This window comes from Hyla sarda, chromosome 8 (genome assembly GCF_029499605.1).
Source record: "Hyla sarda isolate aHylSar1 chromosome 8, aHylSar1.hap1, whole genome shotgun sequence".
NCBI classification, from domain to species: Eukaryota; Metazoa; Chordata; class Amphibia; order Anura; family Hylidae; genus Hyla; species Hyla sarda.
Window position 1 is genome coordinate 117,739,919 of NC_079196.1, and position 27,593 is coordinate 117,767,511.

A 27,593-nucleotide genomic window follows, 5' to 3' on the forward strand; every position below is an offset into this window, starting at 1 on the left:
GGCAGCTATGTGCAACAAAGGTAGGCGTGTTGTTTTCATATGCAGATCTGAAATATTGTCTTATATGCAAGAGGAGGAGTGATGGGGGTTCAGGCAAAAGCCAGGCTATGGATTGCATTGCTAAATGCTCCATCAGAGTGCAATGGTCGCCTGTCCTTTTTTTAAGTGATGATGTGGGTTTAGCCTGTGCTGTATGTATGTATGTATGGGTGGCTGACTGCCACCCACCCAGAGAGTGTATGGGAGTCTGGTTGGCTGCCAGCCTTCCTTCCATTCCTATGAGTAATGTGAGTGCTCATGAAGGGGACATGGTTGGGTCCACCCCTTTCCCGGTTATCCCCTCTAGGCCTTTTGGCTTAGATCAAGTGTAAAAAAAGAAAGGATCTTGCGACAGATCGCATCCTGAGGCACGTTTTTTTTTTGTGTGAATACTTGCACTTGGGTGACTTGTGAGCACATACTGATACATACGTTCCCTATCTGGGGACCATAAATTAAATGGATTTTTGAGAAAGGGAGCTGATTTGGAAGCTTGCTTCTGTCGCCCTATGCATTGACCCGATGTGGCAGTATCTTCGGGTAGTGAACAGTGCACCACCCCATTCCAGTGTTAAACAAGAAAGATTCTCATTTAATCCTCCGTGGGTGAGAATTTGAGTTTGAGAATTGGAGACCAAAATGATGAGTTGCACTGACTGGTTTATGAACGTCTATTCATTTAGCGTTTTAATGACCATGTTTGCACACTGATTGGTGTAAAAAAATAAAATAAAACTAAATAATAATAATCTAGCACACCTGTGCAGGTTTGACATGACATGACAGGTAGCTGTCTTGTGGGTGGTGCTGAATCCTGTTAAATGACATGAGGGTCTCATGCCTATACACAAGGGTGTGTCATTGCTGTTGCTTGACCATGCATTGGTTTCTGTGGTCAGTGAATGATAAAAACAAAATTTACCATCCATTGATGGATGGGAAATCCGCCATGAGGCATTTGTTTTTAGAAACTGCTGCTCACAACCAATGTTGCAATGGAGTGTCTCCATCTGCTGGTGGTATTGGAAAGGCATTAGTGCTATGACAGGGTCTGAAGAAGAAGAAGAAGAAGAAGACGGAAAAAAATATATATAAAAAGAAAAAGAGAGAGAGAGAGAGAGAGACTGACTTAGTGAGTGAGTGAGTGAGAGAGTGAGAGTGAGTGAGAGTGAATGAGTGAGTGAGTGATTGAGTGAGTGAGTGAGTGAGAACAAATGAGTTAAAGCAAGTGAGTGAGAGAGATCGAATGAATGAAAGTCTGAATGACAGAAAGAAAAAAGGATGAAGAAAGAAGCATGAAGAAAAAAAAATGTATATGGAGTTGCTGACATGAGTGCAATCTACAAAGCCGTTGAGGCTGATCCTCATGGGAGGATTATTGCACCAGGACCCTTAGCACTTTTAAAATGCCATAAAATGCCACGGGCTAGATGTAAACTGCAGATGACCATGTTGTGGTAGTTACCATGGATACCCAAGTGATGTGTGAGCTAACACATAGGCCCAACAGATTCCAAGAAGGCCAGAATCACCAGCGGCACCACCATCGATTGTCAGGTCACCCGGATTCAGCAAATACCAGAGTCCAAAATGATGCAGGTTTATACTGTTAATTTTCAGTTTATCGTTACAGTTGGTGTTATTCCATGTCGGAAGGGACGCAGTTACAGCCAGTGGGGTAACTAGAGACAGGCAGGCAGCTATGTGCAACAAAGGTAGGCGTGTTGTTTTCATATGCAGATCTGAAATATTGTCTTATATGCAAGAGGAGGAGTGATGGGGGTTCAGGCAAAAGCCAGGCTATGGATTGCATTGCTAAATGCTCCATCAGAGTGCAATGGTCGCCTGTCCTTTTTTTAAGTGATGATGTGGGTTTAGCCTGTGCTGTATGTATGTATGTATGTATTGGTGGCTGACTGCCACCCACCCAGAGAGTGTATGGGAGTCTGGTTGGCTGCCAGCCTTCCTTCCATTCCTATGAGTAATGTGAGTGCTCATAAAGGGGACATGGTTGGGTCCACCCCTTTCCCGGTTATCCCCTCTAGGCCTTTTGGCTTAGATCAAGTGTAAAAAAAAAGAAAGGATCTTGCGACAGATCGCATCCTGAGGCACATTTTTTTTTGTGTGAATACTTGCACTTGGGTGACTTGTGAGCACATACTGATACATACGTTCCCTATCTGGGGACCATAAATTAAATGGATTTTTGAGAAAGGGAGCTGATTTGGAAGCTTGCTTCTGTCGCCCTATGCATTGACCCGATGTGGCAGTATCTTCGGGTAGTGAACAGTGCACCACCCCATTCCAGTGTTAAACAAGAAAGATTCTCATTTAATCCTCCGTGGGTGAGAATTTGAGACCAAAATGATGAGTTGCACTGACTGGTTTATGAACGTCTATTCATTTAGCGTTTTAATGACCATGTTTGCACACTGATTGGTGTAAAAAAATAAAATAAAACTAAATAATAATAATCTAGCACACCTGTGCAGGTTTGACATGACATGACAGGTAGCTGTCTTGTGGGTGGTGCTGAATCCTGTTAAATGACATGAGGGTCTCATGCCTATACACAAGGGTGTGTCATTGCTGTTGCTTGACCATGCATTGGTTTCTGTGGTCAGTGAATGATAAAAACAAAATTTACCATCCATTGATGGATGGGAAATCCGCCATGAGGCATTTGTTTTTAGAAACTGCTGCTCACAACCAATGTTGCAATGGAGTGTCTCCATCTGCTGGTGGTATTGGAAAGGCATTAGTGCTATGACAGGGTCTGAAGAAGAAGAAGAAGAAGAAGACGGAAAAAAATATATATAAAAAGAAAAAGAGAGAGAGAGAGAGAGACTGACTTAGTGAGCGAGTGAGTGAGAGAGTGAGAGTGAGTGAGAGTGAATGAGTGAGTGATTGAGTGAGTGAGTGAGTGAGAACAAATGAGTTAAAGCAAGTGAGTGAGAGAGATCGAATGAATGAAAGTCTGAATGACAGAAAGAAAAAAGGATGAAGAAAGAAGCATGAAGAAAAAAAAATGTATATGGAGTTGCTGACATGAGTGCAATCTACAAAGCCGTTGAGGCTGATCCTCATGGGAGGATTATTGCACCAGGACCCTTAGCACTTTTAAAATGCCATTCAATGCCACGGGCTAGATGTAAACTGCAGATGACCATGTTGTGGTAGTTACCATGGATACCCAAGTGATGTGTGAGCTAACACATAGGCCCAACAGATTCCAAGAAGGCCAGAATCACAAGCGGCACCACCATCGATTGTCAGGTCACCCGGATTCAACAAATACCAGAGTCCAAAATGATGCAGGTTTATACTGTTAATTTTCAGTTTATCGTTACAGTTGGTGTTATTCCATGTCGGAAGGGACGCAGCTACAGCCAGTGGGGTAACTAGAGACAGGCAGGCAGCTATGTGCAACAAAGGTAGGCGTGTTGTTTTCATATGCAGATCTGAAATATTGTCTTATATGCAAGAGGAGGAGTGATGGGGGTTCAGGCAAAAGCCAGGCTATGGATTGCATTGCTAAATGCTCCATCAGAGTGCAATGGTCGCCTGTCCTTTTTTTAAGTGATGATGTGGGTTTAGCCTGTGCTGTATGTATGTATGTATGGGTGGCTGACTGCCACCCACCCAGAGAGTGTATGGGAGTCTGGTTGGCTGCCAGCCTTCCTTCCATTCCTATGAGTAATGTGAGTGCTCATGAAGGGGACATGGTTGGGTCCACCCCTTTCCCGGTTATCCCCTCTAGGCCTTTTGGCTTAGATCAAGTGTAAAAAAAGAAAGGATCTTGCGACAGATCGCATCCTGAGGCACGTTTTTTTTTGTGTGAATACTTGCACTTGGGTGACTTGTGAGCACATACTGATACATACGTTCCCTATCTGGGGACCATAAATTAAATGGATTTTTGAGAAAGGGAGCTGATTTGGAAGCTTGCTTCTGTCGCCCTATGCATTGACCCGATGTGGCAGTATCTTCGGGTAGTGAACAGTGCACCACCCCATTCCAGTGTTAAACAAGAAAGATTCTCATTTAATCCTCCGTGGGTGAGAATTTGAGTTTGAGAATTGGAGACCAAAATGATGAGTTGCACTGACTGGTTTATGAACGTCTATTCATTTAGCGTTTTAATGACCATGTTTGCACACTGATTGGTGTAAAAAAATAAAATAAAACTAAATAATAATAATCTAGCACACCTGTGCAGGTTTGACATGACATGACAGGTAGCTGTCTTGTGGGTGGTGCTGAATCCTGTTAAATGACATGAGGGTCTCATGCCTATACACAAGGGTGTGTCATTGCTGTTGCTTGACCATGCATTGGTTTCTGTGGTCAGTGAATGATAAAAACAAAATTTACCATCCATTGATGGATCTGAAATCCGCCATGAGGCATTTGTTTTTAGAAACTGCTGCTCACAACCAATGTTGCAATGGAGTGTCTCCATCTGCTGGTGGTATTGGAAAGGCATTAGTGCTATGACAGGGTCTGAAGAAGAAGAAGAAGAAGACGAAAAAAAATATATATAAAAAGAAAAAGAGAGAGAGAGAGAGAGACTGACTTAGTGAGCGAGTGAGTGAGAGAGTGAGAGTGAGTGAGAGTGAGTGAGTGAGTGAGTGAGTGAGAACAAATGAGTTAAAGCAAGTGAGTGAGAGAGATCGAATGAATGAAAGTCTGAATGACAGAAAGAAAAAAGGATGAAGAAAGAAGCATGAAGAAAAAAAAATGTATATGGAGTTGCTGACATGAGTGCAATCTACAAAGCCGTTGAGGCTGATCCTCATGGGAGGATTATTGCACCAGGACCCTTAGCACTTTTAAAATGCCATTCAATGCCACGGGCTAGATGTAAACTGCAGATGACCATGTTGTGGTAGTTACCATGGATACCCAAGTGATGTGTGAGCTAACACATAGGCCCAACAGATTCCAAGAAGGCCAGAATCACCAGCGGCACCACCATCGATTGTCAGGTCACCCGGATTCAGCAAATACCAGAGTCCAAAATGATGCAGGTTTATACTGTTAATTTTCAGTTTATCGTTACAGTTGGTGTTATTCCATGTCGGAAGGGACGCAGCTACAGCCAGTGGGGTAACTAGAGACAGGCAGGCAGCTATGTGCAACAAAGGTAGGCGTGTTGTTTTCATATGCAGATCTGAAATATTGTCTTATATGCAAGAGGAGGAGTGATGGGGGTTCAGGCAAAAGCCAGGCTATGGATTGCATTGCTAAATGCTCCATCAGAGTGCAATGGTCGCCTGTCCTTTTTTTAAGTGATGATGTGGGTTTAGCCTGTGCTGTATGTATGTATGTATGGGTGGCTGACTGCCACCCACCCAGAGAGTGTATGGGAGTCTGGTTGGCTGCCAGCCTTCCTTCCATTCCTATGAGTAATGTGAGTGCTCATGAAGGGGACATGGTTGGGTCCACCCCTTTCCCGGTTATCCCCTCTAGGCCTTTTGGCTTAGATCAAGTGTAAAAAAAGAAAGGATCTTGCGACAGATCGCATCCTGAGGCACGTTTTTTTTTGTGTGAATACTTGCACTTGGGTGACTTGTGAGCACATACTGATACATACGTTCCCTATCTGGGGACCATAAATTAAATGGATTTTTGAGAAAGGGAGCTGATTTGGAAGCTTGCTTCTGTCGCCCTATGCATTGACCCGATGTGGCAGTATCTTCGGGTAGTGAACAGTGCACCACCCCATTCCAGTGTTAAACAAGAAAGATTCTCATTTAATCCTCCGTGGGTGAGAATTTGAGTTTGAGAATTGGAGACCAAAATGATGAGTTGCACTGACTGGTTTATGAACGTCTATTCATTTAGCGTTTTAATGACCATGTTTGCACACTGATTGGTGTAAAAAAATAAAATAAAACTAAATAATAATAATCTAGCACACCTGTGCAGGTTTGACATGACATGACAGGTAGCTGTCTTGTGGGTGGTGCTGAATCCTGTTAAATGACATGAGGGTCTCATGCCTATACACAAGGGTGTGTCATTGCTGTTGCTTGACCATGCATTGGTTTCTGTGGTCAGTGAATGATAAAAACAAAATTTACCATCCATTGATGGATGGGAAATCCGCCATGAGGCATTTGTTTTTAGAAACTGCTGCTCACAACCAATGTTGCAATGGAGTGTCTCCATCTGCTGGTGGTATTGGAAAGGCATTAGTGCTATGACAGGGTCTGAAGAAGAAGAAGAAGAAGAAGACGGAAAAAAATATATATAAAAAGAAAAAGAGAGAGAGAGAGAGAGACTGACTTAGTGAGTGAGTGAGTGAGAGAGTGAGAGTGAGTGAGAGTGAATGAGTGAGTGAGTGATTGAGTGAGTGAGTGAGTGAGAACAAATGAGTTAAAGCAAGTGAGTGAGAGAGATCGAATGAATGAAAGTCTGAATGACAGAAAGAAAAAAGGATGAAGAAAGAAGCATGAAGAAAAAAAAATGTATATGGAGTTGCTGACATGAGTGCAATCTACAAAGCCGTTGAGGCTGATCCTCATGGGAGGATTATTGCACCAGGACCCTTAGCACTTTTAAAATGCCATTCAATGCCACGGGCTAGATGTAAACTGCAGATGACCATGTTGTGGTAGTTACCATGGATACCCAAGTGATGTGTGAGCTAACACATAGGCCCAACAGATTCCAAGAAGGCCAGAATCACCAGCGGCACCACCATCGATTGTCAGGTCACCCGGATTCAGCAAATACCAGAGTCCAAAATGATGCAGGTTTATACTGTTAATTTTCAGTTTATCGTTACAGTTGGTGTTATTCCATGTCGGAAGGGACGCAGCTACAGCCAGTGGGGTAACTAGAGACAGGCAGGCAGCTATGTGCAACAAAGGTAGGCGTGTTGTTTTCATATGCAGATCTGAAATATTGTCTTATATGCAAGAGGAGGAGTGATGGGGGTTCAGGCAAAAGCCAGGCTATGGATTGCATTGCTAAATGCTCCATCAGAGTGCAATGGTCGCCTGTCCTTTTTTTAAGTGATGATGTGGGTTTAGCCTGTGCTGTATGTATGTATGTATGGGTGGCTGACTGCCACCCACCCAGAGAGTGTATGGGAGTCTGGTTGGCTGCCAGCCTTCCTTCCATTCCTATGAGTAATGTGAGTGCTCATAAAGGGGACATGGTTGGGTCCACCCCTTTCCCGGTTATCCCCTCTAGGCCTTTTGGCTTAGATCAAGTGTAAAAAAAAAGAAAGGATCTTGCGACAGATCGCATCCTGAGGCACATTTTTTTTTTGTGTGAATACTTGCACTTGGGTGACTTGTGAGCACATACTGATACATACGTTCCCTATCTGGGGACCATAAATTAAATGGATTTTTGAGAAAGGGAGCTGATTTGGAAGCTTGCTTCTGTCGCCCTATGCATTGACCCGATGTGGCAGTATCTTCGGGTAGTGAACAGTGCACCACCCCATTCCAGTGTTAAACAAGAAAGATTCTCATTTAATCCTCCGTGGGTGAGAATTTGAGTTTGAGAATTGGAGACCAAAATGATGAGTTGCACTGACTGGTTTATGAACGTCTATTCATTTAGCGTTTTAATGACCATGTTTGCACACTGATTGGTGTAAAAAAATAAAATAAAACTAAATAATAATAATCTAGCACACCTGTGCAGGTTTGACATGACATGACAGGTAGCTGTCTTGTGGGTGGTGCTGAATCCTGTTAAATGACATGAGGGTCTCATGCCTATACACAAGGGTGTGTCATTGCTGTTGCTTGACCATGCATTGATTTCTGTGGTCAGTGAATGATAAAAACAAAATTTACCATCCATTGATGGATGGGAAATCCGCCATGAGGCATTTGTTTTTAGAAACTGCTGCTCACAACCAATGTTGCAATGGAGTGTCTCCATCTGCTGGTGGTATTGGAAAGGCATTATTGCTATGACAGGGTCTGAAGAAGAAGAAGAAGAAGAAGAAGACGGAAAAAAATATATATAAAAAGAAAAAGAGAGAGAGAGAGAGAGACTGACTTAGTGAGCAAGTGAGTGAGAGAGTGAGAGTGAGTGAGAGTGAATGAGTGAGTGAGTGATTGAGTGAGTGAGTGAGTGAGTGAGAACAAATGAGTTAAAGCAAGTGAGTGAGAGAGATCGAATGAATGAAAGTCTGAATGACAGAAAGAAAAAAGGATGAAGAAAGAAGCATGAAGAAAAAAAAATGTATATGGAGTTGCTGACATGAGTGCAATCTACAAAGCCGTTGAGGCTGATCCTCATGGGAGGATTATTGCACCAGGACCCTTAGCACTTTTAAAATGCCATTCAATGCCACGGGCTAGATGTAAACTGCAGATGACCATGTTGTGGTAGTTACCATGGATACCCAAGTGATGTGTGAGCTAACACATAGGCCCAACAGATTCCAAGAAGGCCAGAATCACCAGCGGCACCACCATCGATTGTCAGGTCACCCGGATTCAGCAAATACCAGAGTCCAAAATGATGCAGGTTTATACTGTTAATTTTCAGTTTATCGTTACAGTTGGTGTTATTCCATGTCGGAAGGGACGCAGCTACAGCCAGTGGGGTAACTAGAGACAGGCAGGCAGCTATGTGCAACAAAGGTAGGCGTGTTGTTTTCATATGCAGATCTGAAATATTGTCTTATATGCAAGAGGAGGAGTGATGGGGGTTCAGGCAAAAGCCAGGCTATGGATTGCATTGCTAAATGCTCCATCAGAGTGCAATGGTCGCCTGTCCTTTTTTTAAGTGATGATGTGGGTTTAGCCTGTGCTGTATGTATGTATGTATGGGTGGCTGACTGCCACCCACCCAGAGAGTGTATGGGAGTCTGGTTGGCTGCCAGCCTTCCTTCCATTCCTATGAGTAATGTGAGTGCTCATGAAGGGGACATGGTTGGGTCCACCCCTTTCCCGGTTATCCCCTCTAGGCCTTTTGGCTTAGATCAAGTGTAAAAAAAGAAAGGATCTTGCGACAGATCGCATCCTGAGGCACGTTTTTTTTTGTGTGAATACTTGCACTTGGGTGACTTGTGAGCACATACTGATACATACGTTCCCTATCTGGGGACCATAAATTAAATGGATTTTTGAGAAAGGGAGCTGATTTGGAAGCTTGCTTCTGTCGCCCTATGCATTGACCCGATGTGGCAGTATCTTCGGGTAGTGAACAGTGCACCACCCCATTCCAGTGTTAAACAAGAAAGATTCTCATTTAATCCTCCGTGGGTGAGAATTTGAGTTTGAGAATTGGAGACCAAAATGATGAGTTGCACTGACTGGTTTATGAACGTCTATTCATTTAGCGTTTTAATGACCATGTTTGCACACTGATTGGTGTAAAAAAATAAAATAAAACTAAATAATAATAATCTAGCACACCTGTGCAGGTTTGACATGACATGACAGGTAGCTGTCTTGTGGGTGGTGCTGAATCCTGTTAAATGACATGAGGGTCTCATGCCTATACACAAGGGTGTGTCATTGCTGTTGCTTGACCATGCATTGGTTTCTGTGGTCAGTGAATGATAAAAACAAAATTTACCATCCATTGATGGATGGGAAATCCGCCATGAGGCATTTGTTTTTAGAAACTGCTGCTCACAACCAATGTTGCAATGGAGTGTCTCCATCTGCTGGTGGTATTGGAAAGGCATTAGTGCTATGACAGGGTCTGAAGAAGAAGAAGAAGAAGACGGAAAAAAATATATATAAAAAGAAAAAGAGAGAGAGAGAGAGACTGACTTAGTGAGCGAGTGAGTGAGAGAGTGAGAGTGAGTGAGAGTGAATGAGTGAGTGAGTGATTGAGTGAGTGAGTGAGTGAGTGAGAACAAATGAGTTAAAGCAAGTGAGTGAGAGAGATCGAATGAATGAAAGTCTGAATGACAGAAAGAAAAAAGGATGAAGAAAGAAGCATGAAGAAAAAAAAATGTATATGGAGTTGCTGACATGAGTGCAATCTACAAAGCCGTTGAGGCTGATCCTCATGGGAGGATTATTGCACCAGGACCCTTAGCACTTTTAAAATGCCATTCAATGCCACGGGCTAGATGTAAACTGCAGATGACCATGTTGTGGTAGTTACCATGGATACCCAAGTGATGTGTGAGCTAACACATAGGCCCAACAGATTCCATGAAGGCCAGAATCACCAGCGGCACCACCATCGATTGTCAGGTCACCCGGATTCAGCAAATACCAGAGTCCAAAATGATGCAGGTTTATACTGTTAATTTTCAGTTTATCGTTACAGTTGGTGTTATTCCATGTCGGAAGGGACGCAGCTACAGCCAGTGGGGTAACTAGAGACAGGCAGGCAGCTATGTGCAACAAAGGTAGGCGTGTTGTTTTCATATGCAGATCTGAAATATTGTCTTATATGCAAGAGGAGGAGTGATGGGGGTTCAGGCAAAAGCCAGGCTATGGATTGCATTGCTAAATGCTCCATCAGAGTGCAATGGTCGCCTGTCCTTTTTTTAAGTGATGATGTGGGTTTAGCCTGTGCTGTATGTATGTATGTATGGGTGGCTGACTGCCACCCACCCAGAGAGTGTATGGGAGTCTGGTTGGCTGCCAGCCTTCCTTCCATTCCTATGAGTAATGTGAGTGCTCATGAAGGGGACATGGTTGGGTCCACCCCTTTCCCGGTTATCCCCTCTAGGCCTTTTGGCTTAGATCAAGTGTAAAAAAAGAAAGGATCTTGCGACAGATCGCATCCTGAGGCACGTTTTTTTTTGTGTGAATACTTGCACTTGGGTGACTTGTGAGCACATACTGATACATACGTTCCCTATCTGGGGACCATAAATTAAATGGATTTTTGAGAAAGGGAGCTGATTTGGAAGCTTGCTTCTGTCGCCCTATGCATTGACCCGATGTGGCAGTATCTTCGGGTAGTGAACAGTGCACCACCCCATTCCAGTGTTAAACAAGAAAGATTCTCATTTAATCCTCCGTGGGTGAGAATTTGAGTTTGAGAATTGGAGACCAAAATGATGAGTTGCACTGACTGGTTTATGAACGTCTATTCATTTAGCGTTTTAATGACCATGTTTGCACACTGATTGGTGTAAAAAAATAAAATAAAACTAAATAATAATAATCTAGCACACCTGTGCAGGTTTGACATGACATGACAGGTAGCTGTCTTGTGGGTGGTGCTGAATCCTGTTAAATGACATGAGGGTCTCATGCCTATACACAAGGGTGTGTCATTGCTGTTGCTTGACCATGCATTGGTTTCTGTGGTCAGTGAATGATAAAAACAAAATTTACCATCCATTGATGGATGGGAAATCCGCCATGAGGCATTTGTTTTTAGAAACTGCTGCTCACAACCAATGTTGCAATGGAGTGTCTCCATCTGCTGGTGGTATTGGAAAGGCATTAGTGCTATGACAGGGTCTGAAGAAGAAGAAGAAGAAGAAGAAGACGGAAAAAAATATATATAAAAAGAAAAAGAGAGAGAGAGAGAGAGACTGACTTAGTGAGCGAGTGAGTGAGAGAGTGAGAGTGAGTGAGAGTGAATGAGTGAGTGAGTGAGTGATTGAGTGAGTGAGTGAGAACAAATGAGTTAAAGCAAGTGAGTGAGAGAGATCGAATGAATGAAAGTCTGAATGACAGAAAGAAAAAAGGATGAAGAAAGAAGCATGAAGAAAAAAAAATGTATATGGAGTTGCTGACATGAGTGCAATCTACAAAGCCGTTGAGGCTGAACCTCATGGGAGGATTATTGCACCAGGACCCTTAGCACTTTTAAAATGCCATTCAATGCCACGGGCTAGATGTAAACTGCAGATGACCATGTTGTGGTAGTTACCATGGATACCCAAGTGATGTGTGAGCTAACACATAGGCCCAACAGATTCCAAGAAGGCCAGAATCACCAGCGGCACCACCATCGATTGTCAGGTCACCCGGATTCAGCAAATACCAGAGTCCAAAATGATGCAGGTTTATACTGTTAATTTTCAGTTTATCGTTACAGTTGGTGTTATTCCATGTCGGAAGGGACGCAGCTACAGCCAGTGGGGTAACTAGAGACAGGCAGGCAGCTATGTGCAACAAAGGTAGGCGTGTTGTTTTCATATGCAGATCTGAAATATTGTCTTATATGCAAGAGGAGGAGTGATGGGGGTTCAGGCAAAAGCCAGGCTATGGATTGCATTGCTAAATGCTCCATCAGAGTGCAATGGTCGCCTGTCCTTTTTTTAAGTGATGATGTGGGTTTAGCCTGTGCTGTATGTATGTATGTATGAGTGGCTGACTGCCACCCACCCAGAGAGTGTATGGGAGTCTGGTTGGCTGCCAGCCTTCCTTCCATTCCTATGAGTAATGTGAATGCTCATGAAGGGGACATGGTTGGGTCCACCCCTTTCCCGGTTATCCCCTCTAGGCCTTTTGGCTTAGATCAAGTGTAAAAAAAGAAAGGATCTTGCGACAGATCGCATCCTGAGGCACGTTTTTTTTTTGTGTGAATACTTGCACTTGGGTGACTTGTGAGCACATACTGATACATACGTTCCCTATCTGGGGACCATAAATTAAATGGATTTTTGAGAAAGGGAGCTGATTTGGAAGCTTGCTTCTGTCGCCCTATGCATTGACCCGATGTGGCAGTATCTTCGGGTAGTGAACAGTGCACCACCCCATTCCAGTGTTAAACAAGAAAGATTCTCATTTAATCCTCCGTGGGTGAGAATTTGAGTTTGAGAATTGGAGACCAAAATGATGAGTTGCACTGACTGGTTTATGAACGTCTATTCATTTAGCGTTTTAATGACCATGTTTGCACACTGATTGGTGTAAAAAAATAAAATAAAACTAAATAATAATAATCTAGCACACCTGTGCAGGTTTGACATGACATGACAGGTAGCTGTCTTGTGGGTGGTGCTGAATCCTGTTAAATGACATGAGGGTCTCATGCCTATACACAAGGGTGTGTCATTGCTGTTGCTTGACCATGCATTGGTTTCTGTGGTCAGTGAATGATAAAAACAAAATTTACCATCCATTGATGGATGGGAAATCCGCCATGAGGCATTTGTTTTTAGAAACTGCTGCTCACAACCAATGTTGCAATGGAGTGTCTCCATCTGCTGGTGGTATTGGAAAGGCATTAGTGCTATGACAGGGTCTGAAGAAGAAGAAGAAGAAGACGGAAAAAAATATATATAAAAAGAAAAAGAGAGAGAGAGAGAGAGACTGACTTAGTGAGCAAGTGAGTGAGAGAGTGAGAGTGAGTGAGAGTGAATGAGTGAGTGAGTGATTGAGTGAGTGAGTGAGTGAGTGAGAACAAATGAGTTAAAGCAAGTGAGTGAGAGAGATCGAATGAATGAAAGTCTGAATGACAGAAAGAAAAAAGGATGAAGAAAGAAGCATGAAGAAAAAAAAATGTATATGGAGTTGCTGACATGAGTGCAATCTACAAAGCCGTTGAGGCTGATCCTCATGGGAGGATTATTGCACCAGGACCCTTAGCACTTTTAAAATGCCATTCAATGCCACGGGCTAGATGTAAACTGCAGATGACCATGTTGTGGTAGTTACCATGGATACCCAAGTGATGTGTGAGCTAACACATAGGCCCAACAGATTCCAAGAAGGCCAGAATCACCAGCGGCACCACCATCGATTGTCAGGTCACCCGGATTCAGCAAATACCAGAGTCCAAAATGATGCAGGTTTATACTGTTAATTTTCAGTTTATCGTTACAGTTGGTGTTATTCCATGTCGGAAGGGACGCAGCTACAGCCAGTGGGGTAACTAGAGACAGGCAGGCAGCTATGTGCAACAAACGTAGGCGTGTTGTTTTCATATGCAGATCTGAAATATTGTCTTATATGCAAGAGGAGGAGTGATGGGGGTTCAGGCAAAAGCCAGGCTATGGATTGCATTGCTAAATGCTCCATCAGAGTGCAATGGTCGCCTGTCCTTTTTTAAGTGATGATGTGGGTTTAGCCTGTGCTGTATGTATGTATGTATGGGTGGCTGACTGCCACCCACCCAGAGAGTGTATGGGAGTCTGGTTGGCTGCCAGCCTTCCTTCCATTCCTATGAGTAATGTGAGTGCTCATGAAGGGGACATGGTTGGGTCCACCCCTTTCCCGGTTATCCCCTCTAGGCCTTTTGGCTTAGATCAAGTGTAAAAAAAGAAAGGATCTTGCGACAGATCGCATCCTGAGGCACGTTTTTTTTTGTGTGAATACTTGCACTTGGGTGACTTGTGAGCACATACTGATACATACGTTCCCTATCTGGGGACCATAAATTAAATGGATTTTTGAGAAAGGGAGCTGATTTGGAAGCTTGCTTCTGTCGCCCTATGCATTGACCCGATGTGGCAGTATCTTCGGGTAGTGAACAGTGCACCACCCCATTCCAGTGTTAAACAAGAAAGATTCTCATTTAATCCTCCGTGGGTGAGAATTTGAGTTTGAGAATTGGAGACCAAAATGATGAGTTGCACTGACTGGTTTATGAACGTCTATTCATTTAGCGTTTTAATGACCATGTTTGCACACTGATTGGTGTAAAAAAACAAAATAAAACTAAATAATAATAATCTAGCACACCTGTGCAGGTTTGACATGACATGACAGGTAGCTGTCTTGTGGGTGGTGCTGAATCCTGTTAAATGACATGAGGGTCTCATGCCTATACACAAGGGTGTGTCATTGCTGTTGGTTGACCATGCATTGGTTTCTGTGGTCAGTGAATGATAAAAACAAAATTTACCATCCATTGATGGATGGGAAATCCGCCATGAGGCATTTGTTTTTAGAAACTGCTGCTCACAACCAATGTTGCAATGGAGTGTCTCCATCTGCTGGTGGTATTGGAAAGGCATTAGTGCTATGACAGGGTCTGAAGAAGAAGAAGAAGAAGAAGAAGAAGACGGAAAAAAATATATATAAAAAGAAAAAGAGAGAGAGAGAGAGAGACTGACTTAGTGAGCGAGTGAGTGAGAGAGTGAGAGTGAGTGAGAGTGAATGAGTGAGTGAGTGATTGAGTGAGTGAGTGAGTGAGAACAAATGAGTTAAAGCAAGTGAGTGAGAGAGATCGAATGAATGAAAGTCTGAATGACAGAAAGAAAAAAGGATGAAGAAAGAAGCATGAAGAAAAAAAAATGTATATGGAGTTGCTGACATGAGTGCAATCTACAAAGCCGTTGAGGCTGATCCTCATGGGAGGATTATTGCACCAGGACCCTTAGCACTTTTAAAATGCCATTCAATGCCACGGGCTAGATGTAAACTGCAGATGACCATGTTGTGGTAGTTACCATGGATACCCAAGTGATGTGTGAGCTAACACATAGGCCCAACAGATTCCAAGAAGGCCAGAATCACCAGCGGCACCACCATCGATTGTCAGGTCACCCGGATTCAGCAAATACCAGAGTCCAAAATGATGCAGGTTTATACTGTTAATTTTCAGTTTATCGTTACAGTTGGTGTTATTCCATGTCGGAAGGGACGCAGCTACAGCCAGTGGGGTAACTAGAGACAGGCAGGCAGCTATGTGCAACAAAGGTAGGCGTGTTGTTTTCATATGCAGATCTGAAATATTGTCTTATATGCAAGAGGAGGAGTGATGGGGGTTCAGGCAAAAGCCAGGCTATGGATTGCATTGCTAAATGCTCCATCAGAGTGCAATGGTCGCCTGTCCTTTTTTTAAGTGATGATGTGGGTTTAGCCTGTGCTGTATGTATGTATGTATGGGTGGCTGACTGCCACCCACCCAGAGAGTGTATGGGAGGCTGGTTGGCTGCCAGCCTTCCTTCCATTCCTATGAGTAATGTGAGTGCTCATGAAGGGGACATGGTTGGGTCCACCCCTTTCCCGGTTATCCCCTCTAGGCCTTTTGGCTTAGATCAAGTGTAAAAAAAGAAAGGATCTTGCGACAGATCGCATCCTGAGGCACGTTTTTTTTTGTGTGAATACTTGCACTTGGGTGACTTGTGAGCACATACTGATACATACGTTCCCTATCTGGGGACCATAAATTAAATGGATTTTTGAGAAAGGGAGCTGATTTGGAAGCTTGCTTCTGTCGCCCTATGCATTGACCCGATGTGGCAGTATCTTCGGGTAGTGAACAGTGCACCACCCCATTCCAGTGTTAAACAAGAAAGATTCTCATTTAATCCTCCGTGGGTGAGAATTTGAGTTTGAGAATTGGAGACCAAAATGATGAGTTGCACTGACTGGTTTATGAACGTCTATTCATTTAGCGTTTTAATGACCATGTTTGCACACTGATTGGTGTAAAAAAATAAAATAAAACTAAATAATAATAATCTAGCACACCTGTGCAGGTTTGACATGACATGACAGGTAGCTGTCTTGTGGGTGGTGCTGAATCCTGTTAAATGACATGAGGGTCTCATGCCTATACACAAGGGTGTGTCATTGCTGTTGCTTGACCATGCATTGGTTTCTGTGGTCAGTGAATGATAAAAACAAAATTTACCATCCATTGATGGATGGGAAATCCGCCATGAGGCATTTGTTTTTAGAAACTGCTGCTCACAACCAATGTTGCAATGGAGTGTCTCCATCTGCTGGTGGTATTGGAAAGGCATTAGTGCTATGACAGGGTCTGAAGAAGAAGAAGAAGAAGAAGACGGAAAAAAATATATATAAAAAGAAAAAGAGAGAGAGAGAGAGAGAGACTGACTTAGTGAGCGAGTGAGTGAGAGAGTGAGAGTGAGTGAGAGTGAATGAGTGAGTGATTGAGTGAGTGAGTGAGTGAGTGAGAACAAATGAGTTAAAGCAAGTGAGTGAGAGAGATCGAATGAATGAAAGTCTGAATGACAGAAAGAAAAAAGGATGAAGAAAGAAGCATGAAGAAAAAAAAATGTATATGGAGTTGCTGACATGAGTGCAATCTACAAAGCCGTTGAGGCTGATCCTCATGGGAGGATTATTGCACCAGGACCCTTAGCACTTTTAAAATGCCATTCAATGCCACGGGCTAGATGTAAACTGCAGATGACCATGTTGTGGTAGTTACCATGGATACCCAAGTGATGTGTGAGCTAACACATAGGCCCAACAGATTCCAAGAAGGCCAGAATCACCAGCGGCACCACCATCGATTGTCAGGTCACCCGGATTCAGCAAATACCAGAGTCCAAAATGATGCAGGTTTATACTGTTAATTTTCAGTTTATCGTTACAGTTGGTGTTATTCCATGTCGGAAGGGACGCAGCTACAGCCAGTGGGGTAACTAGAGACAGGCAGGCAGCTATGTGCAACAAAGGTAGGCGTGTTGTTTTCATATGCAGATCTGAAATATTGTCTTATATGCAAGAGGAGGAGTGATGGGGGTTCAGGCAAAAGCCAGGCTATGGATTGCATTGCTAAATGCTCCATCAGAGTGCAATGGTCGCCTGTCCTTTTTTTAAGTGATGATGTGGGTTTAGCCTGTGCTGTATGTATGTATGTATGTATGGGTGGCTGACTGCCACCCACCCAGAGAGTGTATGGGAGTCTGGTTGGCTGCCAGCCTTCCTTCCATTCCTATGAGTAATGTGAGTGCTCATGAAGGGGACATGGTTGGGTCCACCCCTTTCCCGGTTATCCCCTCTAGGCCTTTTGGCTTAGATCAAGTGTAAAAAAAGAAAGGATCTTGCGACAGATCGCATCCTGAGGCACGTTTTTTTTTGTGTGAATACTTGCACTTGGGTGACTTGTGAGCACATACTGATACATACGTTCCCTATCTGGGGACCATAAATTAAATGGATTTTTGAGAAAGGGAGCTGATTTGGAAGCTTGCTTCTGTCGCCCTATGCATTGACCCGATGTGGCAGTATCTTCGGGTAGTGAACAGTGCACCACCCCATTCCAGTGTTAAACAAGAAAGATTCTCATTTAATCCTCCGTGGGTGAGAATTTGAGTTTGAGAATTGGAGACCAAAATGATGAGTTGCACTGACTGGTTTATGAACGTCAATTCATTTAGCATTTTAATGACCATGTTTGCACACTGATTGGTGTAAAAAAATAAAATAAAACTAAATAATAATAATCTAGCACACCTGTGCAGGTTTGACATGACATGACAGGTAGCTGTCTTGTGGGTGGTGCTGAATCCTGTTAAATGACATGAGGGTCTCATGCCTATACACAAGGGTGTGTCATTGCTGTTGCTTGACCATGCATTGGTTTCTGTGGTCAGTGAATGATAAAAACAAAATTTACCATCCATTGATGGATGGGAAATCCGCCATGAGGCATTTGTTTTTAGAAACTGCTGCTCACAACCAATGTTGCAATGGAGTGTCTCCATCTGCTGGTGGTATTGGAAAGGCATTAGTGCTATGACAGGGTCTGAAGAAGAAGAAGAAGAAGACGGAAAAAAATATATATAAAAAGAAAAAGAGAGAGAGAGAGAGAGACTGACTTAGTGAGCGAGTGAGTGAGAGAGTGAGAGTGAGTGAGAGTGAATGAGTGAGTGAGTGATTGAGTGAGTGAGTGAGTGAGTGAGAACAAATGAGTTAAAGCAAGTGAGTGAGAGAGATCGAATGAATGAAAGTCTGAATGACAGAAAGAAAAAAGGATGAAGAAAGAAGCATGAAGAAAAAAAAATGTATATGGAGTTGCTGACATGAGTGCAATCTACAAAGCCGTTGAGGCTGATCCTCATGGGAGGATTATTGCACCAGGACCCTTAGCACTTTTAAAATGCCATTCAATGCCACGGGCTAGATGTAAACTGCAGATGACCATGTTGTGGTAGTTACCATGGATACCCAAGTGATGTGTGAGCTAACACATAGGCCCAACAGATTCCAAGAAGGCCAGAATCACCAGCGGCACCACCATCGATTGTCAGGTCACCCGGATTCAGCAAATACCAGAGTCCAAAATGATGCAGGTTTATACTGTTAATTTTCAGTTTATCGTTACAGTTGGTGTTATTCCATGTCGGAAGGGACGCAGCTACAGCCAGTGGGGTAACTAGAGACAGGCAGGCAGCTATGTGCAACAAAGGTAGGCGTGTTGTTTTCATATGCAGATCTGAAATATTGTCTTATATGCAAGAGGAGGAGTGATGGGGGTTCAGGCAAAAGCCAGGCTATGGATTGCATTGCTAAATGCTCCATCAGAGTGCAATGGTCGCCTGTCCTTTTTTTAAGTGATGATGTGGGTTTAGCCTGTGCTGTATGTATGTATGTATGGGTGGCTGACTGCCACCCACCCAGAGAGTGTATGGGAGTCTGGTTGGTTGCCAGCCTTCCTTCCATTCCTATGAGTAATGTGAGTGCTCATGAAGGGGACATGGTTGGGTCCACCCCTTTCCCGGTTATCCCCTCTAGGCCTTTTGGCTTAGATCAAGTGTAAAAAAAGAAAGATTCTTGCGACAGATCGCATCCTGAGGCACGTTTTTTTTTTGTGTGAATACTTGCACTTGGGTGACTTGTGAGCACATACTGATACATACGTTCCCTATCTGGGGACCATAAATTAAATGGATTTTTGAGAAAGGGAGCTGATTTGGAAGCTTGCTTCTGTCGCCCTATGCATTGACCCGATGTGGCAGTATCTTCGGGTAGTGAACAGTGCACCACCCCATTCCAGTGTTAAACAAGAAAGATTCTCATTTAATCCTCCGTGGGTGAGAATTTGAGTTTGAGAATTGGAGACCAAAATGATGAGTTGCACTGACTGGTTTATGAACGTCTATTCATTTAGCGTTTTAATGACCATGTTTGCACACTGATTGGTGTAAAAAAATAAAATAAAACTAAATAATAATAATCTAGCACACCTGTGCAGGTTTGACATGACATGACAGGTAGCTGTCTTGTGGGTGGTGCTGAATCCTGTTAAATGACATGAGGGTCTCATGCCTATACACAAGGGTGTGTCATTGCTGTTGCTTGACCATGCATTGGTTTCTGTGGTCAGTGAATGATAAAAACAAAATTTACCATCCATTGATGGATGGGAAATCCGCCATGAGGCATTTGTTTTTAGAAACTGCTGCTCACAACCAATGTTGCAATGGAGTGTCTCCATCTGCTGGTGGTATTGGAAAGGCATTAGTGCTATGACAGGGTCTGAAGAAGAAGAAGAAGAAGACGGAAAAAAATATATATAAAAAGAAAAAGAGAGAGAGAGAGAGAGACTGACTTAGTGAGCGAGTGAGTGAGAGAGTGAGAGTGAGTGAGAGTGAATGAGTGAGTGAGTGATTGAGTGAGTGAGTGAGTGAGTGAGAACAAATGAGTTAAAGCAAGTGAGTGAGAGAGATCGAATGAATGAAAGTCTGAATGACAGAAAGAAAAAAGGATGAAGAAAGAAGCATGAAGAAAAAAAAATGTATATGGAGTTGCTGACATGAGTGCAATCTACAAAGCCGTTGAGGCTGATCCTCATGGGAGGATTATTGCACCAGGACCCTTAGCACTTTTAAAATGCCATTCAATGCCACGGGCTAGATGTAAACTGCAGATGACCATGTTGTGGTAGTTACCATGGATACCCAAGTGATGTGTGAGCTAACACATAGGCCCAACAGATTCCAAGAAGGCCAGAATCACCAGCGGCACCACCATCGATTGTCAGGTCACCCGGATTCAGCAAATACCAGAGTCCAAAATGATGCAGGTTTATACTGTTAATTTTCAGTTTATCGTTACAGTTGGTGTTATTCCATGTCGGAAGGGACGCAGCTACAGCCAGTGGGGTAACTAGAGACAGGCAGGCAGCTATGTGCAACAAAGGTAGGCGTGTTGTTTTCATATGCAGATCTGAAATATTGTCTTATATGCAAGAGGAGGAGTGATGGGGGTTCAGGCAAAAGCCAGGCTATGGATTGCATTGCTAAATGCTCCATCAGAGTGCAATGGTCGCCTGTCCTTTTTTTAAGTGATGATGTGGGTTTAGCCTGTGCTGTATGTATGTATGTATGTATGGGTGGCTGACTGCCACCCACCCAGAGAGTGTATGGGAGTCTGGTTGGCTGCCAGCCTTCCTTCCATTCCTATGAGTAATGTGAGTGCTCATGAAGGGGACATGGTTGGGTCCACCCCTTTCCCGGTTATCCCCTCTAGGCCTTTTGGCTTAGATCAAGTGTAAAAAAAGAAAGGATCTTGCGACAGATCGCATCCTGAGGCACGTTTTTTTTTGTGTGAATACTTGCACTTGGGTGACTTGTGAGCACATACTGATACATACGTTCCCTATCTGGGGACCATAAATTAAATGGATTTTTGAGAAAGGGAGCTGATTTGGAAGCTTGCTTCTGTCGCCCTATGCATTGACCCGATGTGGCAGTATCTTCGGGTAGTGAACAGTGCACCACCCCATTCCAGTGTTAAACAAGAAAGATTCTCATTTAATCCTCCGTGGGTGAGAATTTGAGTTTGAGAATTGGAGACCAAAATGATGAGTTGCACTGACTGGTTTATGAACGTCAATTCATTTAGCATTTTAATGACCATGTTTGCACACTGATTGGTGTAAAAAAATAAAATAAAACTAAATAATAATAATCTAGCACACCTGTGCAGGTTTGACATGACATGACAGGTAGCTGTCTTGTGGGTGGTGCTGAATCCTGTTAAATGACATGAGGGTCTCATGCCTATACACAAGGGTGTGTCATTGCTGTTGCTTGACCATGCATTGGTTTCTGTGGTCAGTGAATGATAAAAACAAAATTTACCATCCATTGATGGATGGGAAATCCGCCATGAGGCATTTGTTTTTAGAAACTGCTGCTCACAACCAATGTTGCAATGGAGTGTCTCCATCTGCTGGTGGTATTGGAAAGGCATTAGTGCTATGACAGGGTCTGAAGAAGAAGAAGAAGAAGACGGAAAAAAATATATATAAAAAGAAAAAGAGAGAGAGAGAGAGAGACTGACTTAGTGAGCGAGTGAGTGAGAGAGTGAGAGTGAGTGAGAGTGAATGAGTGAGTGAGTGATTGAGTGAGTGAGTGAGTGAGTGAGAACAAATGAGTTAAAGCAAGTGAGTGAGAGAGATCGAATGAATGAAAGTCTGAATGACAGAAAGAAAAAAGGATGAAGAAAGAAGCATGAAGAAAAAAAAATGTATATGGAGTTGCTGACATGAGTGCAATCTACAAAGCCGTTGAGGCTGATCCTCATGGGAGGATTATTGCACCAGGACCCTTAGCACTTTTAAAATGCCATTCAATGCCACGGGCTAGATGTAAACTGCAGATGACCATGTTGTGGTAGTTACCATGGATACCCAAGTGATGTGTGAGCTAACACATAGGCCCAACAGATTCCAAGAAGGCCAGAATCACCAGCGGCACCACCATCGATTGTCAGGTCACCCGGATTCAGCAAATACCAGAGTCCAAAATGATGCAGGTTTATACTGTTAATTTTCAGTTTATCGTTACAGTTGGTGTTATTCCATGTCGGAAGGGACGCAGCTACAGCCAGTGGGGTAACTAGAGACAGGCAGGCAGCTATGTGCAACAAAGGTAGGCGTGTTGTTTTCATATGCAGATCTGAAATATTGTCTTATATGCAAGAGGAGGAGTGATGGGGGTTCAGGCAAAAGCCAGGCTATGGATTGCATTGCTAAATGCTCCATCAGAGTGCAATGGTCGCCTGTCCTTTTTTTAAGTGATGATGTGGGTTTAGCCTGTGCTGTATGTATGTATGTATGGGTGGCTGACTGCCACCCACCCAGAGAGTGTATGGGAGTCTGGTTGGTTGCCAGCCTTCCTTCCATTCCTATGAGTAATGTGAGTGCTCATGAAGGGGACATGGTTGGGTCCACCCCTTTCCCGGTTATCCCCTCTAGGCCTTTTGGCTTAGATCAAGTGTAAAAAAAGAAAGATTCTTGCGACAGATCGCATCCTGAGGCACGTTTTTTTTTTGTGTGAATACTTGCACTTGGGTGACTTGTGAGCACATACTGATACATACGTTCCCTATCTGGGGACCATAAATTAAATGGATTTTTGAGAAAGGGAGCTGATTTGGAAGCTTGCTTCTGTCGCCCTATGCATTGACCCGATGTGGCAGTATCTTCGGGTAGTGAACAGTGCACCACCCCATTCCAGTGTTAAACAAGAAAGATTCTCATTTAATCCTCCGTGGGTGAGAATTTGAGTTTGAGAATTGGAGACCAAAATGATGAGTTGCACTGACTGGTTTATGAACGTCTATTCATTTAGCGTTTTAATGACCATGTTTGCACACTGATTGGTGTAAAAAAATAAAATAAAACTAAATAATAATAATCTAGCACACCTGTGCAGGTTTGACATGACATGACAGGTAGCTGTCTTGTGGGTGGTGCTGAATCCTGTTAAATGACATGAGGGTCTCATGCCTATACACAAGGGTGTGTCATTGCTGTTGCTTGACCATGCATTGGTTTCTGTGGTCAGTGAATGATAAAAACAAAATTTACCATCCATTGATGGATGGGAAATCCGCCATGAGGCATTTGTTTTTAGAAACTGCTGCTCACAACCAATGTTGCAATGGAGTGTCTCCATCTGCTGGTGGTATTGGAAAGGCATTAGTGCTATGACAGGGTCTGAAGAAGAAGAAGAAGAAGACGGAAAAAAATATATATAAAAAGAAAAAGAGAGAGAGAGAGAGAGACTGACTTAGTGAGCGAGTGAGTGAGAGAGTGAGAGTGAGTGAGAGTGAATGAGTGAGTGAGTGATTGAGTGAGTGAGTGAGTGAGTGAGAACAAATGAGTTAAAGCAAGTGAGTGAGAGAGATCGAATGAATGAAAGTCTGAATGACAGAAAGAAAAAAGGATGAAGAAAGAAGCATGAAGAAAAAAAAATGTATATGGAGTTGCTGACATGAGTGCAATCTACAAAGCCGTTGAGGCTGATCCTCATGGGAGGATTATTGCACCAGGACCCTTAGCACTTTTAAAATGCCATTCAATGCCACGGGCTAGATGTAAACTGCAGATGACCATGTTGTGGTAGTTACCATGGATACCCAAGTGATGTGTGAGCTAACACATAGGCCCAACAGATTCCAAGAAGGCCAGAATCACCAGCGGCACCACCATCGATTGTCAGGTCACCCGGATTCAGCAAATACCAGAGTCCAAAATGATGCAGGTTTATACTGTTAATTTTCAGTTTATCGTTACAGTTGGTGTTATTCCATGTCGGAAGGGACGCAGCTACAGCCAGTGGGGTAACTAGAGACAGGCAGGCAGCTATGTGCAACAAAGGTAGGCGTGTTGTTTTCATATGCAGATCTGAAATATTGTCTTATATGCAAGAGGAGGAGTGATGGGGGTTCAGGCAAAAGCCAGGCTATGGATTGCATTGCTAAATGCTCCATCAGAGTGCAATGGTCGCCTGTCCTTTTTTTAAGTGATGATGTGGGTTTAGCCTGTGCTGTATGTATGTATGTATGGGTGGCTGACTGCCACCCACCCAGAGAGTGTATGGGAGTCTGGTTGGTTGCCAGCCTTCCTTCCATTCCTATGAGTAATGTGAGTGCTCATGAAGGGGACATGGTTGGGTCCACCCCTTTCCCGGTTATCCCCTCTAGGCCTTTTGGCTTAGATCAAGTGTAAAAAAAGAAAGGATCTTGCGACAGATCGCATCCTGAGGCACGTTTTTTTTTTGTGTGAATACTTGCACTTGGGTGACTTGTGAGCACATACTGATACATACGTTCCCTATCTGGGGACCATAAATTAAATGGATTTTTGAGAAAGGGAGCTGATTTGGAAGCTTGCTTCTGTCGCCCTATGCATTGACCCGATGTGGCAGTATCTTCGGGTAGTGAACAGTGCACCACCCCATTCCAGTGTTAAACAAGAAAGATTCTCATTTAATCCTCCGTGGGTGAGAATTTGAGTTTGAGAATTGGAGACCAAAATGATGAGTTGCACTGACTGGTTTATGAACGTCTATTCATTTAGCGTTTTAATGACCATGTTTGCACACTGATTGGTGTAAAAAAATAAAATAAAACTAAATAATAATAATCTAGCACACCTGTGCAGGTTTGACATGACATGACAGGTAGCTGTCTTGTGGGTGGTGCTGAATCCTGTTAAATGACATGAGGGTCTCATGCCTATACACAAGGGTGTGTCATTGCTGTTGCTTGACCATGCATTGGTTTCTGTGGTCAGTGAATGATAAAAACAAAATTTACCATCCATTGATGGATGGGAAATCCGCCATGAGGCATTTGTTTTTAGAAACTGCTGCTCACAACCAATGTTGCAATGGAGTGTCTCCATCTGCTGGTGGTATTGGAAAGGCATTAGTGCTATGACAGGGTCTGAAGAAGAAGAAGAAGAAGAAGAAGACGGAAAAAAATATATATAAAAAGAAAAAGAGAGAGAGAGAGAGAGACTGACTTAGTGAGCGAGTGAGTGAGAGAGTGAGAGTGAGTGAGAGTGAATGAGTGAGTGAGTGATTGAGTGAGTGAGTGAGTGAGAACAAATGAGTTAAAGCAAGTGAGTGAGAGAGATCGAATGAATGAAAGTCTGAATGACAGAAAGAAAAAAGGATGAAGAAAGAAGCATGAAGAAAAAAAAATGTATATGGAGTTGCTGACATGAGTGCAATCTACAAAGCCGTTGAGGCTGATCCTCATGGGAGGATTATTGCACCAGGACCCTTAGCACTTTTAAAATGCCATTCAATGCCACGGGCTAGATGTAAACTGCAGATGACCATGTTGTGGTAGTTACCATGGATACCCAAGTGATGTGTGAGCTAACACATAGGCCCAACAGATTCCAAGAAGGCCAGAATCACCAGCGGCACCACCATCGATTGTCAGGTCACCCGGATTCAGCAAATACCAGAGTCCAAAATGATGCAGGTTTATACTGTTAATTTTCAGTTTATCGTTACAGTTGGTGTTATTCCATGTCGGAAGGGACGCAGCTACAGCCAGTGGGGTAACTAGAGACAGGCAGGCAGCTATGTGCAACAAAGGTAGGCGTGTTGTTTTCATATGCAGATCTGAAATATTGTCTTATATGCAAGAGGAGGAGTGATGGGGGTTCAGGCAAAAGCCAGGCTATGGATTGCATTGCTAAATGCTCCATCAGAGTGCAATGGTCGCCTGTCCTTTTTTTAAGTGATGATGTGGGTTTAGCCTGTGCTGTATGTATGTATGTATGGGTGGCTGACTGCCACCCACCCAGAGAGTGTATGGGAGGCTGGTTGGCTGCCAGCCTTCCTTCCATTCCTATGAGTAATGTGAGTGCTCATGAAGGGGACATGGTTGGGTCCACCCCTTTCCCGGTTATCCCCTCTAGGCCTTTTGGCTTAGATCAAGTGTAAAAAAAGAAAGGATCTTGCGACAGATCGCATCCTGAGGCACGTTTTTTTTTGTGTGAATACTTGCACTTGGGTGACTTGTGAGCACATACTGATACATACGTTCCCTATCTGGGGACCATAAATTAAATGGATTTTTGAGAAAGGGAGCTGATTTGGAAGCTTGCTTCTGTCGCCCTATGCATTGACCCGATGTGGCAGTATCTTCGGGTAGTGAACAGTGCACCACCCCATTCCAGTGTTAAACAAGAAAGATTCTCATTTAATCCTCCGTGGGTGAGAATTTGAGTTTGAGAATTGGAGACCAAAATGATGAGTTGCACTGACTGGTTTATGAACGTCTATTCATTTAGCGTTTTAATGACCATGTTTGCACACTGATTGGTGTAAAAAAATAAAATAAAACTAAATAATAATAATCTAGCACACCTGTGCAGGTTTGACATGACATGACAGGTAGCTGTCTTGTGGGTGGTGCTGAATCCTGTTAAATGACATGAGGGTCTCATGCCTATACACAAGGGTGTGTCATTGCTGTTGCTTGACCATGCATTGGTTTCTGTGGTCAGTGAATGATAAAAACAAAATTTACCATCCATTGATGGATGGGAAATCCGCCATGAGGCATTTGTTTTTAGAAACTGCTGCTCACAACCAATGTTGCAATGGAGTGTCTCCATCTGCTGGTGGTATTGGAAAGGCATTAGTGCTATGACAGGGTCTGAAGAAGAAGAAGAAGAAGAAGAAGAAGACGGAAAAAAATATATATAAAAAGAAAAAGAGAGAGAGAGAGAGAGAGACTGACTTAGTGAGCGAGTGAGTGAGAGAGTGAGAGTGAGTGAGAGTGAATGAGTGAGTGATTGAGTGAGTGAGTGAGTGAGAACAAATGAGTTAAAGCAAGTGAGTGAGAGAGATCGAATGAATGAAAGTCTGAATGACAGAAAGAAAAAAGGATGAAGAAAGAAGCATGAAGAAAAAAAAATGTATATGGAGTTGCTGACATGAGTGCAATCTACAAAGCCGTTGAGGCTGATCCTCATGGGAGGATTATTGCACCAGGACCCTTAGCACTTTTAAAATGCCATTCAATGCCACGGGCTAGATGTAAACTGCAGATGACCATGTTGTGGTAGTTACCATGGATACCCAAGTGATGTGTGAGCTAACACATAGGCCCAACAGATTCCAAGAAGGCCAGAATCACCAGCGGCACCACCATCGATTGTCAGGTCACCCGGATTCAGCAAAT

The 27,593-nt window shown here is 43.3% G+C and overlaps 16 pseudogenes; all 16 read left to right on the plus strand.

Moving 5' to 3' along the window:
* The first annotated feature begins 335 nt into the window (after nucleotides 1-335).
* Nucleotides 336-600, plus strand: LOC130288118 (U2 spliceosomal RNA; annotated as a pseudogene).
* A 1,473-nt stretch (nucleotides 601-2,073) lies between these two features.
* LOC130288683 (U2 spliceosomal RNA) lies at nucleotides 2,074-2,339 on the plus strand (annotated as a pseudogene).
* Nucleotides 2,340-3,788: 1,449 nt separating this feature from the next.
* On the plus strand, nucleotides 3,789-4,052 carry LOC130287367 (U2 spliceosomal RNA; annotated as a pseudogene).
* Nucleotides 4,053-5,500: 1,448 nt separating this feature from the next.
* On the plus strand, nucleotides 5,501-5,764 carry LOC130287368 (U2 spliceosomal RNA; annotated as a pseudogene).
* A 1,467-nt stretch (nucleotides 5,765-7,231) lies between these two features.
* Nucleotides 7,232-7,498, plus strand: LOC130288725 (U2 spliceosomal RNA; annotated as a pseudogene).
* A 1,474-nt stretch (nucleotides 7,499-8,972) lies between these two features.
* On the plus strand, nucleotides 8,973-9,236 carry LOC130287369 (U2 spliceosomal RNA; annotated as a pseudogene).
* A 1,466-nt stretch (nucleotides 9,237-10,702) lies between these two features.
* On the plus strand, nucleotides 10,703-10,966 carry LOC130287371 (U2 spliceosomal RNA; annotated as a pseudogene).
* A 1,470-nt stretch (nucleotides 10,967-12,436) lies between these two features.
* On the plus strand, nucleotides 12,437-12,701 carry LOC130288119 (U2 spliceosomal RNA; annotated as a pseudogene).
* A 1,467-nt stretch (nucleotides 12,702-14,168) lies between these two features.
* Nucleotides 14,169-14,432, plus strand: LOC130287372 (U2 spliceosomal RNA; annotated as a pseudogene).
* Nucleotides 14,433-15,905: 1,473 nt separating this feature from the next.
* On the plus strand, nucleotides 15,906-16,169 carry LOC130287373 (U2 spliceosomal RNA; annotated as a pseudogene).
* Nucleotides 16,170-17,642: 1,473 nt separating this feature from the next.
* Nucleotides 17,643-17,906, plus strand: LOC130287374 (U2 spliceosomal RNA; annotated as a pseudogene).
* Nucleotides 17,907-19,374: 1,468 nt separating this feature from the next.
* LOC130287004 (U2 spliceosomal RNA) lies at nucleotides 19,375-19,639 on the plus strand (annotated as a pseudogene).
* Nucleotides 19,640-21,111: 1,472 nt separating this feature from the next.
* On the plus strand, nucleotides 21,112-21,375 carry LOC130287375 (U2 spliceosomal RNA; annotated as a pseudogene).
* Nucleotides 21,376-22,843: 1,468 nt separating this feature from the next.
* Nucleotides 22,844-23,108, plus strand: LOC130287016 (U2 spliceosomal RNA; annotated as a pseudogene).
* A 1,468-nt stretch (nucleotides 23,109-24,576) lies between these two features.
* Nucleotides 24,577-24,841, plus strand: LOC130288120 (U2 spliceosomal RNA; annotated as a pseudogene).
* A 1,470-nt stretch (nucleotides 24,842-26,311) lies between these two features.
* LOC130287377 (U2 spliceosomal RNA) lies at nucleotides 26,312-26,575 on the plus strand (annotated as a pseudogene).
* Nucleotides 26,576-27,593: the final 1,018 nt, after the last annotated feature.